Source organism: Dipodomys merriami, unplaced genomic scaffold, assembly GCF_024711535.1.
Source record: "Dipodomys merriami isolate MVZ:Mamm:240054 unplaced genomic scaffold, mDipMer1.0.p SCAF_6, whole genome shotgun sequence".
NCBI classification, from domain to species: domain Eukaryota; kingdom Metazoa; phylum Chordata; class Mammalia; order Rodentia; family Heteromyidae; genus Dipodomys; species Dipodomys merriami.
In genome coordinates, this window is record NW_027206179.1 from 18,690,720 (window position 1) to 18,703,330 (window position 12,611).

Sequence of the window (12,611 nt, forward strand, 5' to 3'; positions counted from 1 at the left end):
ACAAAGATGAGGATTCCTCTGAATAGAATGGGATGTACAAAAGAACAGACTAACAGAAAATTAGCAGAAGGAAGATTATACTAAGGACCAAATAGAAATAAAGATGAGGAAGAACATTAAAAAAATCAACAAAAGTAAGAGCTAGTATTTGGAGAAGCAAAAAAAATATGTACCCTTAGCTGGAAAGGTGGCTCAGTGGTAGAGTGCTTGCTTAGCATGCATGAGGCCCTGGGTTCAATTCCTCAGCACAACATAAGCAGAAAAAGCTGGAAGTAGTGCTGTGGCTCAAGTGGTAGAACACTAGCCTTGAGCTGAATAGCTGAGGGACAGTGCCCCAACCCCGAGTTTAAGCCCCACAACCAACAACAACAACAAATGTACCCTTAAATAGACTAAAATAAAAGACAGATGTCTCAAGTGAAATCAGAAATTAATGTCAAAGTTGAATTAAAACTCAGCCTTAAGGTAAACATTAAATAAAGAATATGGTTGTCATATCAATTTATTAAATTATCTGATAAGATTAAGGATTTCTTTTTCACTTAAGTTATTTTCTGCATAAGGTCTTTCATTTTTGTCGAGTGTTGGCTCAACCCATGATTCTTCTATGTTTCTGTTTTAGCTAGGATTACAGACATGAACTCCATAGCCAAGTTCTTGGTTAAGATGGCAAGCTTTTTACCCAGGCTAGCCTGAACTTTTATTCCTCACAATACCTTTCTTTTGAGTAGCTGGGATTATAGATACGAGCCACTACACCAAGCCTACGTTAAATCCCACACTCGATTTATCTGTTTTCTTGAAGACACTCACCTTGTTTTTTAAGGTAATGACTACATTTGGTTCCCTTATCATTTTGTCATATGTTTCATTATAACTGTAACAAAACTTTACCAATGTATCATGGTTTGCATTTAGTTTTTTTCCTAGCTATTTGAAAACTTAACTTTCAGAGGCAATTCCACTGATCTGATCAAACTTCATGTATTTTACTTAATTTTATGGTTCTATATCCTTACAAGCATTTTGTAGTGTGCTGGCCTTAAGGAAAGAGGCAAAGAACTAAGAAATATAACTTAAAAAGAATGGAAATTGTTCAGTTTGTTTTGAGGGAATAGTATTCCAAGTCACACAAATTTAAGATGAACATGTAAAGTACAATATGAAAATTCAATAAGTCACTGATAATATTCTAGACATTACTCAACATAGTGTTTATCTGAGTAACTTCCTAGATGCATTCATTTCCTCTTAATTTTTTTGAAAAAAAGTCATGAGTTTCTGATAATATGTTATCTGTGCAGTACCTCAAGGAATGACTCACTGTTATCATACAATTGTAGCCTGAATTGTAGTCTAAATTGCTTAATGCTTCTTTATGCCATTGTCCTATTTGTCCTTGAAGTCAATAGTTCACTGCCAATTCCCTTGATGTCAGTTCCTCCATCTATTCCAATGACTTTATAAATGTCTAACTGCCTATGTTAAGTTCTTTCCTGAATCAAACATTGACTTTTTTTGAGTTTCCTTTTGTGTGTGCTCCATAGTCTACCTTGATTAGTAGTAGCTAGTATTCTCTGCATGAAGAACCCCTCCCTGTTTCAATCACGTTTAATCTTCCCAAGATAGTTGACCAACATAAACTCAATCAATCAAGAATTTCCCTTGGATTTCTAAAGTTAACACTGAGTAACAAACATCAGGTATTGAAACTTTCAAGAAACTACAAGAAACATTGCACTCATTGGCATAGACAAAAATGTCCCAAAAAGAATTCTGTGAGCTCAGCAAATAAGAGAGAGAATTGACATCAAGTTTAAATGCTTCTGCACAGCAAATGATATCGTTTCTAAGCTTAAAAAAAAAAAAAAGCTTACAGAATGGGAGCTCTCTGCCAGCTGTATATCTCACAAGATTTCAATAATTAGAATACATAAGGAGCTCAAAAAACAAAAAGCCCAAAGAATCAATAACCCAATTAATAAATGGCCACAGGAACTAAAGACACTTTTCAGAGGAAAGTGGTCCATAAATACATGAATAAAAGCTCAACATTTCTGGCCATAAGAAAGATGTAGACCAAAACAATTTTGAGCTTCATTTAGCAACTCCAGTTTAAGAATACAAATAACAACAAATTCTAGTGAGGATACAGGGAAAGGTTTTCTAATATGTTATTGGTGGGAATGTGAGCTAGCACAACCAACAAGGAAATCAGTGTGGAAATTCTTTTAAAACAACGAAGTGACTGGGCATTATTTTAAACAGTGCACCTCAGGACATGAGGATATGACAAAGATACATACATGGCCATGTTCATCTCAGCATAGTTCACAACAGCCAAGTTATAGAAACTGCTCAGGTGCCCCACAATTGATGAGTGGATCAAAAAAACTGTAATATCTATAAAACAGAATTTTGTGCATCCATCAGGAAGAATGAAATCATATCATTTGCAGGGCCATGGAGGGTTCTGGTGAATGTGCCAAGTCAAATAAGCTGGGCCCAGAAAGACAAAGCACAGATGTTTACTATCCCATGTGGGTCTCAGATCCTCCCATATAAACACACAGTGAGGCATACACGATTTAGATAGATGTAAAGGGGAGTGAATTGAAGATATCCAGCACAATCGTTGACTTGAAATTTTTCTACCAAATTTTAGGGTCAGTCTGTCAGTGTTTCTGAAGTTTACATATTTACAAAATAGAAACTGGTTCTCTTGTGATTGGATGTTAAGTAGCAATAAAAATGGACAAATTCCTGATTCATAGAAGAATGCTGAGTGAAAAACCAGTGAGAGCATTTGGAGAGTTGGGGCATGTAGACAGTGTTGAAAATGAGGCCAAAGAGAGGGAGAGGTGACAGTCAGAACAGCAGTGGCATCTGAGGATGACCAATGATTAGGATATTGACACAGAGGGAATTTTTGGATGAAGTTAATTAATATTCCCTCTTGATTAGGACACCAGTTGAAAAAATTTATTGAAAGTGTAATAATTCATGAATAATTCTATGTGAAAAGTATATTCTTTAATATACATTTTTTTTGGCTTCCAAAATTTTAACTTCAGCACATATTGGAAATAAAAAGACAAAGTCTGCAGAATTTCAGAAATAAATCTCCCAGTTTCCACTCACAAATTTATCATTCAATGGCTAAGCAATTATAATGCTATAAACATTCACCATGATGTATGCTCCAAAATAGAAAACAGGCAAAGGGAGACAGGGAAAGATGACTCATAACAACGTTATTACAACATTTTCTTTAATATCCCAAAGTGGATTTATCACTTCAAAAGATGTATAGTCTTTCAATTATATTTGCAAACCTAACCCTTTCTTGAATATACTTTTAAATTTAACTCTGTATCCAGCCCTAACGATGTCTCAGCATACCGCCCCTCTGAACACATCACACCTGGATGAGAATGGCAGTAAAAAGATAGCAGTTGTGTTATGTTTATGCCTGTGGAAATGCCATGTTGGAAAACAGAAAGGGAAGTTATGAAAATGGTCTAGATTTCAGAACTGTCCTTGCTAAGTATTATGGACTGGATGCCTGTATCTCTCCTAAATTAAAGTGCTGAAGCTCTAGTCTTTAACATACTATGGTACTTTGGGGTGGGACCTTTGTAGGGTAATTCAGGCTAAACAAGATTGGGAGGATGAGGTCTTCAAGATGGAATTGGTGTCCTCATAAGAAGAGACACGGCTCTTATCCCCTCGCCCAAGTGTGCGCCAGGAAAGGTTGTGGAAGCACATGCTAAGCAGGTGACAGTTCTCTTCACCAGGAACAGAACTTTCATCAGATACAAAGTCAACTGGAACTTTGATCCAGGAGTTCTCAGCCTCTAAACCTCTGAAGCAACTCTGTTGTCTAAGCTACCAAGTCTTCGGGTGTTACTGTGGTAGACAAGAAGGCTAACGTCAATGGCTTCATGTGTAGATAAAGCTGAGAGCTCGTAAAGACTTAGAAACCACTTCCTTCCATTCCCAGCTTCTTGCCAAATCTTAATAAATCACCTGGTTTACTGCCAGATAGAAAACCTGTAGGCATGTCTGATACAGATTTTCAAGATTTTTAAAAAATAAACAGAACAATTAATCTTCAAATACATTAGTTATAGATCAGGGGTCTACTCTGCTTTTGTGTGGAATGCCACTCAACCCTGACTTTTGTATTGAAAGATTGTCTTTATGTACAGAAGGTGACACTTGATAGCCTAAGAGGACAGGTATCCAAAGACTTGGAATCTCTCCAGTGATGAGCATTCAAGCTTAAAGAAATGACAGATAACTTTTAAATATCAATAGCCACATGATAGGAAGGCCATGGTTTATCTTCAAGATACACTTTGACAAATTAAATGCAAGACATCTAACATAGTGCTCAGGTGGCAACAGAATACAAAGAAAAGTTCTGAAAGCCAAATGATCGATCAATTGATCTATCTATCTATCTATCTATCTATCTATCTATCTATCTATCTATCTATCTATCTATCTATCTATCTATCTATCTGTCTGTCTGTCTGTCTACCTGTCTATCTATCTTCCTACTTTCCTACTATCTATCCACTCAAAATAATTTTCAAAATAGTTGTAAACAGCAACACATTTGGCATTTAGCCTTGAGTAGATTCTCTACTCTGGAAATATATATGAAACTCTTGCTCCACCCTTTAATCTGTGTTCGGTTTTCAGTGAGAAGAAAAAAATAAGAAGAAAAGAGTTTAAAAGACGTAAGGGAAATTGTGAAAAGGAGTTGTGAGCTTGTAATAAGAGTTCTAGAAGAAAAGGAGGAAATGGAAGAGAAAGAAGCATTATTAAAAAATAGTCATGTGGATGTTCAGACATCAACAGATGAGTTCATATAGACCAATCCAGATAAATAACAGAAAATCACTTCTGGTCACACCATATTCAAGCTTCAGGAAAGGAAACACAATGAGGAAAAGGTGAAATCAACCCCAGAAAATGAGACATCATCTTTAGATGAGCAGAGAAACCATATTACTTACTGATTTGTCAAAGAAACTATGGAAGATTAGCCAACACCCATAGCACGTTGCAAATATCTAAAGAAAACTCAACCTCTATTTCTACATGTAGTAAAAGTACCTTTCAAAAACAAATGCAAAATAAAAACTTTAAAGAATGCCAAAAAACCCCACAAAGATCACCCACAAAGATTATTAAAATAAATAAATAATGATTGTAATGACAATGCATGGTCTAGAACATATATCAAGGTTAAATGTATTTAAGATTATTACAAAAGCATAAAAAGGAGGAAAATAGATTTTAATTGTTATAAATGTATTGCCTTATTTGCTAAGGGACAAACCATCTGAAATCAGAATTGAATACTGGAAACATTTAAAAATGATTTTTGATGGGACTTGAGATTGTAACACCGGCCAATTATAAAAAAGCTTTGCTTTTATGTTCTCTTCTATGCTCAATGGTTGAATCCTGGAATTTACATGAATTTACTACACTTTTAACTTTAATTTTTTTAAATAAAAAACTTTGCTAACAAAATAATTAAAGACAAATTACAGAGACTTGTGTTTTCTCACTAATATCACCCTGTACATAAATGAGCTGAATTTGAACTTCTAAGGACAAGACAAGCTTATGTGTGATCTAATTGGACAGAAATAAGAATTCATGTGGAAACTGGAACTTTTTACTGCATAAGAATCAATAACACTGATTTCATACATTTTTTAAGTAAATAAGTAATTCTTTAATTTTTAACAGCAGCATTATGCAAATAGACTTCAACATCAATAAGAAAAAATTGTTTAAGCCTATAAATTCTTTTATCAGTTTTCACAATGTGCTGATTTAAGACTTAGAGAATTTACTTTCCTTGAAAGACATAACTTTGAATCTGATGTATATGTTCTTCCATGTCAAATTAATTATTCTAAGTTAATTTTAACCAGCTTTGTCAGAATGAGTAAAAATATTAAGGAAGTACAATTCTTTGATAGTTGATTCAATTACTGGAAAAAGTAAGTACATTTTGAGCAGTAAGCATATATGACACTTTTTCATCTGTAAATTTTATAACATCACTATGTATAAAGTAATTCTGATGAAACCTTAGTATTTCAATTGAGATATACTATAGTCAAAACAGTTTTCCTAATTTTTTTTATTTTTTATTAATATTTTTTATTGTAAAGATACCATACAGAGAGGTTATGGTTACATGAGTAAGATAATGAGTACATTTTCTATCATCTCCCTTCTTAAACACATGCTCTTTGACTTATGTCGGGATTATGTCCCAAATACTACAGTAGGTTGAAAATATCTTAAACTGAAAATGCCCTTAAAATATCTACCCTGTAAAACACCCTGGCTTAGCCTTGCTTGCCTTAAACATGCTCAGATCACTTACAGTAACTTATCCTCTAACATGAACTCTGTTTTATAATAAGATGTTGAATATCTCCTATAATTCAATGAGTTTTCCTAAATTTTGAATGAAGTAAAAATAAGTTTGAGTAACAAAAACAAAATTATTATTTTAAAATGGCATCATAAGATTAATAAATTTCTTGTAAGGTCTATTTCTTAAACATGCAACTTAAATGACATTAAATGACATTATTGCAAATAAAAAAGGGCATCCGAGTTTACCGATATTAAAACCATAAGAAGTTATTTTAAGTAACTTTGTGCCAATTCATTTAGATAACATCGAAGAGTTGCTTGATAAACACAACAAAACTGACACAAGAAGAAAATTCTGAAGTGTTCTTTATCTGTTAAAGAAACCTGAATCTGTAATTATACAGTGTTGACATATACATATTCATTCCATGATACCCTATTAATATGTACAATTTTATGTTTTATCAAGCTGTACTTACTGGCTGCATATCATATTAGACAAGGTACTTAGCTTGAAATGCCCTGATTTTTATCCTCACAAAGCAGAGCTCATTAGAATACCTGCATCATCAGCTTGTGTGAGTAGAACAGCCTACATAAGGGCACTGCTAACTCTATCTTCATTATTGTTATTATTATGGTCATCTTTTGCAGTAACCTCGTCTCCCTTTGCGACTTCTCTTCTCTGTACCCCTCTTGGGGATCCCAAGGCAGCAGCACCTGGACCTCCATCCTGTCTTCAGCTGGGTTTTGGTAATGGGGGGATCTCAGCTGAAGAACAGAGGCAGGAGGAGGAAAATCAGGACATCTCTTTTCTGCTCCCTCTCCTTGGGTCCTGGGAGTGTCTCTTGAGATGACCCTTTTCTTGTACCATTTTTGCTCTCCTGGACCCTCTCCTTTCTACCTTTCCAGAGTAGTGGCAGTGATTCCCCCTGTGGCTGCGGTCTGATGGACTGCTCATCTATTCACTTAAACCTGAGCATAGCGCTATTCAAAAAACTCTTCAGTGAAGTCTTATTGGTAAACTCTTCTGAATAGAGTTAGCGTTTCACTTAGATTTTTGTGAAAATAGAGTTAACACAAAAACAAACCAACCCCCCCACCCTGCAACTTTGGTGTGAACATCTTATTGCACACTTTCAGACTGAGCCAAAACCCCAGGGGAAATAGGCTGGAATCGATTTTCAACTTCATATTGAATTAAGAGACTACTGGTTCTGATGTGTCTGCCTTCTTTAATCCCACGTATACACATGGCCACGTCTCTGAAGGTGGGGTTTCTCAGTCTTCCGCATACTTCTTAAGGGGTGCCTTAGCCACAGTCTTCTCTGGAGGGGTCAATTAGAAAAGAAATCTAATTTTCTATATTGACCCATGAGCAAAGGTATACCCTCTGGTTTGAGCTATTGAGAAAAATGCACTAACTCAGAAGGTCCAATTAAGAAAAGACAAGCCCTGAATTAAACTAAAAAAAAAAAAACCCACAACATAAAGACAAAAACAAAAGAAACAACAACCCCAAATGTCCTTCCTAATCCACTTACCTATCTAGGTAGTTGGCAAGTGGAGAGCAAGTCACATTTGAGTTCTGACTAAGGCCCCTGGGGTCTATGGCTACTTTTGAAGTGTTCAGGAAGTAAACAACCATGTTTGCCTGAAAATAGTAGTCTTATACCCTATGTTGTAAGCAATAAAAATGGAATCATCATTGATAAATCTTGAAAGTTCAATTTTGTCTTTTCCCTCCTCCAATTTGGTATGTTGGCTCCTGCTGCTATTAATATGCACACTATAAGTTAATAAAGTGGTATAGATTTTACCACAAAAGCATCTGATCAAGCAATTTTAATATTACTGTTCTATGTGGTTCTGCTCTAAGTATCACAACCTCCTACTTTCCACTCTCTTAATGTATTTGAAAACCATACTTTAAAATATTAGCTTATCAGAGCAGTATCAGATTCAGCTTACAAATGCACCTTTAAAACAGATATGTGTGTATAAAACAGATGCATTCCTAAAACTTGGGAATACCTGTAAAAATTGTTGTATTTTAAAAGGTTGAGGCTGGGAAGGTAGCTCAGCGGTAGAATGCTTGCTTTGCATGAATGAGGCCATGGGTTTGATTCCTCAGCACTACATAAGCAGAAAAAGCCAGAAGTGGCTCTGTGGCTCAAGTGGTAGAGCGCTAGCCTTGAGCTGAAGAGCTGAGGGACAGTGCCCAGGCCCAGAGTTCAGGCTTCACAACCACCACCACTAACGACAACAAGAGGTAAAATATGCTCATATGTATCCTAATTACAGAGCATTCCTCATAGGTTACACTGATTAAGGGAAAATGATTGATATTATGGTTAAAATATAATTTTGTGCCTTTTACCCAATTTTTATCTGAATTATAAATATGTTAAAATATAACCTAAAATATGAATCTGGATATGCCAGATGAATTACTTACGTTTTATTTCCATGCTTTTTTTTAAAAATGAAAATTAGGTTAATGGTAAGTAGTAGTTATGCTGAGTGATTATACATGTATGTTTATGCTCCTTTATTCATTTTATTTAGACAAATAATAAACTAAAAGTATCTTATTGTCCAGGTGCCAACAATGCATTAAGTCAAATGAATGTTAAAAAGTAACATTTCAGATTTTTTCACACCTTCATAGACAGCAATTCAATTACGTGCACTTAGATCTACAATCTTGTTTATGTTTATGAGAAGGCAAGAAACAGGATTCTGTCTAAATTTATGTGGAAATTAAATATTTAAGACATCAATAATTAAATACCTATACATAAGAGGTTACCAAGATTCTACCTTAAACAAGTTACATTTTCTTAATTTTTTTATTGTAAAGATACTGCACAGAGGGGCTACAGTAACATGAGTAATGAATACATTTCCTATCGAGCATTGTTACCCTTCCTTTTTCCCTACTATCTCTTCCCTCCTCACCTCTCCAAAGTAATATCCTTAAATTTTTGACCACTTGGAGCATGTGACTTGAAAAACTTGTATTATCTACCTTTAGAGTCTAAATGCTTTCTGTATTTTTAAAATAACCCTACTTTGGGATCATTTCCTGAGAATTTCAATTTTCACAATGATTTTCATAAATTGCTTTGTAAATGACATATTTTAACTTTATAAAGGAGAATTCATTTTATAGGTCAAATAATTGTGTGAGAGCTGAATTTTTTTATAAACCTCTTTTATTTTTTGAGGAATTACATGTCACAGATTCATTTAGATTCTTTCCAGAAAGTAGCTTGTTAGAAGCCCAGGCTGGATGCTCAGTACACACTTAAAAGAAAGAACTAATTCTTGTTTGCATGTTTGTAGTGTAGGCTAAAACATGCATATTGGATTAAATTGGTGTTTAGGTATCAAAGAAGTTATCAGAAACTCAAAAGCTTTTTCTTTTTCTTCTTTAATCAACAAGGTATCAAGTGTTTCTAATGTCTTAGGACCTAGGCAGAAAAAAAAACACTGGGGCTTCTTATCTATTTGGGGTCATTCAAAAAGCCCTCTGATGTTTTCTGGTTTCTGTGTTTCAACGTAGGAATAAAGGACTGTTGGGGAAGCTGGGAAGTGAACGTCAAGGAGACTAATCCACAGCATCACAGCCAGAAGCACTAACAACGGAGGCTCTCAAGAACTGGTTGGTGAGTAGCTGGGACTTTTAGACATTTCAGTCTGTTGTAGCAAGTGACTGTTCTTAAGGATATACTAGACAGAAAGGCCAGCAGCTGTGTTCAAGGATAATGGCTTTCTTTGGCTTCTGTCATCCAACTTTTACTGGAGGGCCTCTTGTAGAAGAGCTATATAGATACAGTTCTCTGGGAAATCTATTCTTAATTTATTCTGGGAGCCTGGAATGGGATGGATACTGGGATGACTACAAGAAGGTAGAGGAATTCTCTCTGTGGGCATATATTCAGTAATGCTGTTCTTATTTCATACTTAAAACAAATTTTGTGAACTAGCATCCAGAGCGAACATTGTCTATTTTGGAATAGATCAACCTCGCCACAGACTAAAAAATCTAGTAGAGACCTTCCTTCCACAAATTTACAATGGCAGATTTACCATTATCCTATCCAGTTGCTAGAGAAATTAAGGAATTAAATTCTATGCATAGAATATTGTAGCCTCACCTTAGAGTGGTTCATGTTATAGAGAAAAACAAAAGGTTTTTCATCATTACCAAGTTTGGGGTCAATAGAGGGCAAGGAAAGCATGGTCTGGAATAGTCTGTGAAGCATTACTATAGCTTTGATTTTGTTTCAATCAAGGTATTTATTTCATGGTGAAATTTATATCCCAGTAAAGAAAGTTTAATACACTTTTTAATAGGAGGCATGTATTAAAACGTTTTAGAGACACTGATACAATGGGCCATGTTGCATAGATTCTCATCATAATTTAAGGCTAGTTCTACTTGTAAATACCTGTTTCTGAGGATTCAATACGGCTCTTCTCAGTTCTTGCTGGGCTGCACAGAATTTGGGTTTTTGTTGATAGTGACGACCACATGCGCTGAGGTGACGTTCATTTCCATGAGAAATAAAGCCTGTGGCACAAAGCCAAAAGAAGCTCGTATTTTGAGAACTCAAGAGTCTGTTTTCCTTTAGATATCTTGGTGAGTTCCTCATGGCTTTATCGTATTTTCTTACATTATTTTTCATTGTTGGGGGCAGGGATCAAAGGTGATCATCCTTCTTGCCTCCACTTCTAAGTTCATATGCAATTAGGGAAATCAGTCATAACAGTTATATTGATGGAGATAAAACCATTAGTGAGTGGTACTACCGATCATGCTATCTGAGCAGAAAGGGATTTGAGCTGTGAAAAAGAATTGAAAATTTCAGAGATCACCCAAGAAAGAGTTTGGGTGGAGCAAGCAGGAACATGTACCCCAAATCCAGCTTTCCCTTTCTAGTCCTGTTTTGGCTTGGTTTTCACCAGAAAACAAAGATTCCAGTGCAAGAGCAAACAACAGCAAATAAGAAAGAGCCAGAAAACATGGTGATAAACTGACTATCCCGGTGGAGAATGTCTGAATTTCACGTGGAAATTCTAGGAAAGGATGTAAAACAAATGCCTCATCATTATCCCTCCCAAGAGGCAAGGGAGCAGGAAGATAAAGGGTGGAGAAATTCTTCTAGGAGTGGAGTGTTAAGTCCTAGACATTCCTGTGATCATTTAAGCATAACCAATTTCCATGGGTTGGAGAAAAGAAAGCCCTGAGTCTCAGAGACAGAGATATCGGTGGCTACAGGTGGACCAGAGCACACTGAAATGGAGGAGGAGAGGGATGTGGCGTTCACTAATGGCTGCCACAAGAGACGTTTAGAGACAAATCTCCAGACCTGCCTCCAGAAGGAAATTGTGGGTTCTGGGTCTGAGCCAATGCTTCATTCCTGGAGAGGAGTGAGCAGAGGGCTGTCCCTGAGACATTCTGCCTTCTTTGAGAAGTTAGTAGGAACAGAGGGAGGAACTGAAGGAAAATTTCTACAATGTTCTCTCTAGGAGAGTGGAATGGGTTAAAGTAGGAACATGGGAGAGGAAGAATAGGGTGTAAAAGACTATGACTGGGATGGGAGATGTAGGATTTTTCCTTAGAAAGTGAGAATTATTATGAATGATTACAATAGGAGTAGTGGGTACACAAAACAAAAGGCTCCATCCTTTTGCAAGATGTTTGTAAATAGTGAGCTCCTTGAATTCATAATGGTCCACTTTTTCTATGTCTGCTCCATTTAGGACTCTTGCAATTGCTTTCCTTCTCTGTTCTTCTTCCAATGATGTCGGTTTTATCATCATAGTCGTAAGTTCTTTTTTTTTGGGGGGGGGCTCTGGTCGTGGGGCCTGAACTCTCGATCTGGGTACTGTCCCTCAGCTCTTCAGCTCAAGGCTAGTACTCTACCACTTGAGCCACAGCGCCACTTCCGGCTTTTTTCTTTTTTGTTTATGTGGTGCTAAGGAATCGAACCCAGGGCCTCATGCACGCAAGGCAAGCGCTCTACCACTGAGCCACCTTCCCAGCCCCAGTCGTAAGTTCTTGACTGACATAGGTTGTAGTTCGGTGGACAGGAGTAGGGCAGAGAGGGAGGGAGGTGGGGAAAACCATCCATTCCACAGTGGGCGTTTGTGCTGGTGGTGTGGATAAGCAAGGGTGGTTTGGA